This window comes from Xyrauchen texanus, chromosome 17 (assembly GCF_025860055.1).
Source record: "Xyrauchen texanus isolate HMW12.3.18 chromosome 17, RBS_HiC_50CHRs, whole genome shotgun sequence".
NCBI lineage: Eukaryota > Metazoa > Chordata > Actinopteri > Cypriniformes > Catostomidae > Xyrauchen > Xyrauchen texanus.
In genome coordinates this window covers 35,147,274-35,153,957 of record NC_068292.1, presented here as the reverse complement: position 1 = coordinate 35,153,957, position 6,684 = coordinate 35,147,274, and positions in this window count along the sequence as shown.

Here is a 6,684-nt window from a genome sequence, read left to right as displayed (position 1 = left end):
GAGACAGGGGCTTTGTCCAAAACCCAAGACAGCTGCCTTGCCCTCTCACTGCCCAGTGAGTCAATGACTAAACAAGTCAGGGCTTTTGTATAAAGGTACACTGATAAAACTTTTAAAAAAAACTTGAATAAATGAAGATACACTAACACAATGAATGTGTAAGGGTTAGATCAAATCAGGTAGAAATAGCTCTTTTAGGTCACACATTTTTAGTGTACCTTCTTAGGAATCTATTTTTCTCCTTCCACAGGAATATAAAGTTACATCTAATGATCTTCAAATGAGCTTTAGAGATAACCAAGTAAATATTTAATTTCTACAATTCTTATTTGTTGGTAGAAATTGAGTTGTAAGTTAAAAATTAAATGACTGGGCATTTACAAATGAATGTACTCCTCCTAAAATAAATTGCCCCTTCAGACAACATTTTTATACTTATACTATACCAAAAGAATGTGGGGTATCTGTGCTTCTTTCCTCTGTATATTGTCTACAAAGGCAGTATTTTTCAACTTTAGGACACAGACAGGGTCACCAGCAAGGCATTAAACCCTCCTGTCCAGAGAGGTCTAAATTCAACACGTTTAAGCCTTTTCTGTTCATGAGGCTTTTAATGTAGTCCGCAAAACACCAGGCACATGGCTGGTACCCACCAAGAGAGCAATCAGTTTCTTTGATGCACCCCAGCCTTCCAGAAAGTGTCAGACACAGCGGGAGAGCTAATATTCAGTCTGACAAGAAATGAAAAAAATGAGATTCCAGTGGGATTCCAGTGATGTGCTAGGAAATATAATTCACACTAATGTGTTAGATAATTACATCTGAAATGGTACACACCCATGAAATACAAAATGGTATTCAGTTAGGTGGTAATGGGCTTCATATGAGGGGCATAGTTTGATCAAATGCTTCAAATGAGAATCATAATATGATCAGATTTGAAGGATAATTAGTGCTTCAAAGTATTCAAGGCTTATTCATACCTGTCTCCATCAAGAACTTTAGGAGGGCAAATGGCATTCCACATGACAGCATTATAGTTTTTGCAAACCTGATTTGATTAAAAACATGTTTTGCCAACTGAACACCATTTTATTGAATGGATAACCAGAATTCAGTTTAAGGAAGTCTATAAATTAACCAGAAAACTCTATAGAGTGGTTCCAAAAAGTATTTGGACACTTGAGCCACACTTGAAAATGTACATCACACATAAAATGTATTTGTCCGCTAAAAGAAACCCATATATAAGGACTTTATGCGGGAGTTCGCTTATTTTTTTTAAGTAAAATTGTAATGAAGTATGACAAATTGTTATTAGTGGGTGACTGTAACATACATGTTTGTTGTCCAACACATCCATTGGCAACAGACTTTTTTAATGTGATCGATTCTTTCAATCTTACCCAACATGCGCATAAACCTACACAAGTCCATGGACATATTTTAGATCTAATTTTAACTCTTGGCTTATCCGTTAGGGACATTGAACCACTAGATGAAGTCCTTTCGGATCATAAGCCAGTTATTTTTAATGTGTTGATACCACACAGAATTGTAGGACTCAGAGTTTTCAGTTGACCATGTCGGATTTTAAATTCCGCCGCTATTGAGCCGTTTAAAAATGTATTTCTTGATGTTGATATTTCTTATTTAGTGTATTTAGAGTCTTTCCTTCAATATGGATTTATATTCCTCACTTGATGTGTTATATTCTATTTGTTTTCCCTTTTTAGACTCAATTGCTCCATTTCAGGTCAAGAATATCAAATCCAGACTTGAGCCCTGGCTGAATGACATGACTCAGAGGTTGAAGCAAACGTGAGACTTTAGTCAATTATCAGAATGCTGTTTACTAAAACATAGCAGTAGTGGCCAAGAATCAGATAAACAGCTTCTCTTGAAACAAATATAAAAGTGGCCCAAGTCTAGTTTGAAAGGATCAGATTTTTGTGTTCAAACTGCTAAAAAGACTCACTTTAGTCTCACTATAGACTCATCTTTAGTGATGTCATTATATTCTACTGTGTTTTGTTATTATGTGTTTATTATTGTTATATGTTTTATAGCAACGAAAAACTTGCTATGTTTCATATAGGAAGAGATGGTTTACATGTATATTCTCAGGTCATTCATAAACCAAATTTACCATGGAAAAAGACCCAGTCATACACAGATTATAGCTACAAGGCCACATTTGACACCATGGCTATACTACGGTTTAGGTTTAGTGTAATGTGATTTATTCTAGTTTCAATGGTGTGCTTGCAGATTAGTTAGAGATGATAATGTGGCTTATCGGATTTGACTTCATAGTCAGTGGTAACCATTAATTTTAGGCACAGTTCAGGGAGAAACATCTGCTTAATCTCCCATCCTATATTATATGCACACTGGGTGAAGTGTTGCATGGCACATATTTCAATTTCTGAGATAATCCACAGAGAATATTTGCTTATCAGTCAGCTGTTTGATTTCCCCAACCATAACAACACCAGAGTGCTTTTTGAATGGGGTGACAGCAATTACCGAACCCTAATTATCGCTTCCAATGATGATTTTATATGCTGAAGTAAATTTTTAATCGGTTTAGCAAATAATGGACCTTGGTTTCATTGGTTCAGCAATTTATCTAATAGGGTTTAACACCTGGACTGTTACCAGGTTTAAAATATCCAAGATGGTGGCGCGGTAACATGCAGCGGCCACTCCGGATCTAAAATGGTGCTATTTTTGCTATTTTTGTCACTTAGCCCCGACTTTTACGACACTAGCCTGCCGGATCTCCCGTCTATCCAACTCTCAAATGTTAGCTCCCTGGACAATAAACTGGACTACATCCAACTCCAGCAGACTACGCAGCATGAGCTTAGAGACTTCTGCGTCTTTGTTGTCACGGAGACGTGGCTCAGCGACAGAGTTCTGGACGCCGCCATTCAGCTGGACGTGCTCACCACGTTTCGTGCCGACAGAAATGCAGCTCTGTGCGGTAAGACTCGCGGTGGTGGCTTGTGTGTTTACATCAACACGGAATGGTGCAATAACTCTAAACTGCTCATGGCTGGTGGAGCTTGTGACTGTTAGATGCAGACCTTTTTATTTACCACAGGAATTTACTACTGTTATTATAAACGGAGTTTACATTCCCCCCAGCGCTAATGCTAATGAAGCGCTCTGTGAACTGTATGGGGCTATGAGCGAACTGCAGAACGCTCACCCTGACGGACTGTTTATTGTCGCTGGAGATTTCAACCATGTGAATCTCAAGACAGTGCTCCCTAAATTCCATCAGTATGTGGACTTTGCAACGAGAGGGGCGAATACGCTTGATCTTGTTTACACAAACATCCCAGGCGCGTACTGGGCGGAGCCCCGCCCCACCTCGGTCTGTGGTCTGTTATGCTAATTCCAGCATACAGACTGCTCGTCAGATGCACAAAACCGCTCCAGAAGCAGGTGAAAACCTGGCCAGCAGGAGCCATCTCTGCTCATCAGGACTGTTTTGTGTGTACTGACTGGCACATGTTCAGTGAGGCTGCAACATATGGTGACTCACAGGAATACACAGCGTCAGTGACCAGCTACATCAGCAAGTGCATTGATGATGTCACCTTCTCCAAGACCATCACCACACACTCCAACCAGAAGACGTGGATGACTGCGGAGGTGCGTGCGCTGCTGAGGACTCGAGACTCCGGCTTCAGAGCAGGCGACAAGGCTGCCCTAAGAACAGCGAGGGCCAAACTGTCCCGGACCATCAGAGAGGCAAATCGCTTCGAGAGGCTCGTCATGAGGCACATTAAGATCCAGCTGCCCCCCTCACTAGACCCACTGCAGTTCGCGTATCGTCCAAACCGTTCAACAGACGACGCCATCGCCACCATCCTCCATCTGGCCCTCACCCACCTAGATAAAAAAGACTTGTTCGAATGCTGTTCATAGACTTCAGCTCAGCTCATTCAACACAATAATTCCTCAGCACCTGATTGGAAAGCAGCGTCTCTACTTTCTTTGAAGCCTTTCTTCGAAGGCTGAGGAAAGCACATCTCCCACCCCCCATCCTCACTACATTCTATAGAGGAACTATTGAGAGCATCCTGAGCAGCTGCATCAGTGCCTGGTTTGGGACTTGCACCGTTTCAGACCGCAAAGCCCTGCAGTGGATAGTGAGGACAGCTGAGAAGATCATCAGGGTCTCTCTTCCCTCCATCAAAGACATTTACAAAAAACACTGCATCTGCAAAGCAACCAGCATTGTGGATGACCCCACACACCCCTCACTCAAACTCTTCACCCTCCTGCCGTCTGACAAGAGATGCCGAAGCATTCGGGCCCTCACGGCCAGACTGTGTAACAGCTACTTCCTACAAGCCATCAGACTCCTCAATACTCAGAGACTGGACTGACACACACGCACACATGTCCTGAGTTGCACTTTAATTTAGTCACTTTATAACTGGCTGCTACCTCAATAACTGCTATCTCATAGTATGTTATGTTTACATTTGGCATTTTTAGAAACTGTCATCTTTTTGCACTACTTTGTACTGGTCGGCGCTGCACTGTCTCTCACTGTGTCTATAGTCCTGTTAATTTTTTGTAATTTATTGTACTGTCCTGTACTTTTTGCACACGTTTGCACGTGCACTTTATATAGGTATGTTATTTAGTCTGTGTAGTCTCATGTAGTTCTGTGTTTGTCCTATGTTGATTTATGTAGCACCATGGTCCTGGAGGAACATTGTCTCCTTTCACTGCGTACTGTACTGACTGTATATGGTTGAACGACAACAAAAACCACTTTACTTGATTTTATTTATTTATTTTGAGGTGCAACTCATTTTGTGATGGAATTTTGGGAATTCCTTGTGTTACAGTCAACTTGGAATTCCCTACTTCCTACTTAATGTCCAAACTAATTCTTTTTTTGTTGAAAATGCATTGATATTTACACCTCTCATCCACACTAAAACAGCATTTTCCTCCACACCACCATCCACAAGCCTGCACCAATGAGGCATTGACATCAACAAAAGCATGACCATTTGAACTTAATATTATATATAAACACACAACTGGCTTCGGAACACACAATTTGTTTCAAAACTGTTCTCTGTAACCAGTGTGTTGCCATCTTTTGGACCCACAAATTAGTGCACATAAATCCAGGTGCATGTGCCTTCTGCAATTTCAAAGACGCGCGGTTAGAAAAATCGGGCTGCGCGTGTTCAGTGCTCGAGCACCCTGCTGATGACGAGAACTTGTGTTACGCATACTGGGAGCATTCACATTTGACCGAAGTAAACTTTGGGCTTAACTAATAGGTTTTTGGTTGAAAAAACAGGGCTTTCCACTACCGAAAACAAAGACTAATTAGTACTGCATGCTTTGGAAAACAATGATTTTAGGAAACGGAAAACATATAAGTGTAGATGTGGCCTTAGAAAAGTGCAATAGAACAACACTTGAAGATGCACTTCCTACTTGGAAAATTGAGCGGAAATGAAAAAATCAGATTTCCACCAGATATGGGCGTATTACATCAGTCAGACATGGCGGCACACAGGGAGATATACAAAGTGTATGTTAGATATCCACTTTTAAAATGCATAAATGAGTCGAAGCTTCTAGATTACAATTTAATAAAACAGTTTGCAAATAGAAGTGTGGCCTGAGGCATTAACGAATCTCCTACATGCAATTTTGTATGGAATTTTGCAATATTTTACCCATTTTACTCTACATGTTGCCCTTGAAGCATTAAAAGTACTGTATTTTAAAGTGCAAAGTATCCTACTTTTGTTGATGTCAATGACTCACTGGTCCAGGCATGTGGATGTATTTTTACAGGTTATGGTCAGAATGACCTCAAAGGTCAATATGCATACATATGTCCCTTTTCGCATCAACACCTTGAAATCTGAAGAACTTTGGGCATTTGAAAGAGGCGCATGGTTAAAGCCAGTCTAGACATTACTTATCCTGACTACATCAAGTGTATTCTTTAAGTGTGAATGTTACTTTTGTTCTCCCTCAGCTAAGAAAAGCCAATCAGAGAAAGCAATGACCCCCACAGCAACCTGTTATTACATGGTCTTGACTCACTTTGTTGCACTTGTGTGAGCAGGGCAGAGATTGCTGTGCTATTTAAGGTTATATTTTGCGTATGCATGAAACAACTGCATGAGGGCATTACTAATTATGCCCTTTTTATATACTAAGAATTTCCTTTGAGTTCCTTTCATATATTTTAGGAATAACCTATCCACATACAGTATGGATTGCGTGGATGATCATCAAGACTTAATCTATAAATAACACAAAAGTACCAGAATGTATGTACTATAATTCAGCATGATATATTTCAGTACTTCTTATGAGAACTTTCAATTTACTTTAAAATACATAGAGGAGACCAGGGTTAATTGTCAAAAGTCCAATTGGATATAATTGGTTTGTCTTTAGCAGAGGTTTTGTGTTGGTTCCAAACACCTAGTTTAAAACCCTCTTAAATATATATTTTTTTTGTTATTTCTACCCTCCAATGTAAATTTTATATCATCATGTTAATAACTAAAATAACTAATACATTCATAACTCATATTTAAAAATGACTATCATCATATTTATGTTAGCTCTTGGGCAAACAAGAAAGCACGGTCAAACCACACTGGCATGCATTCA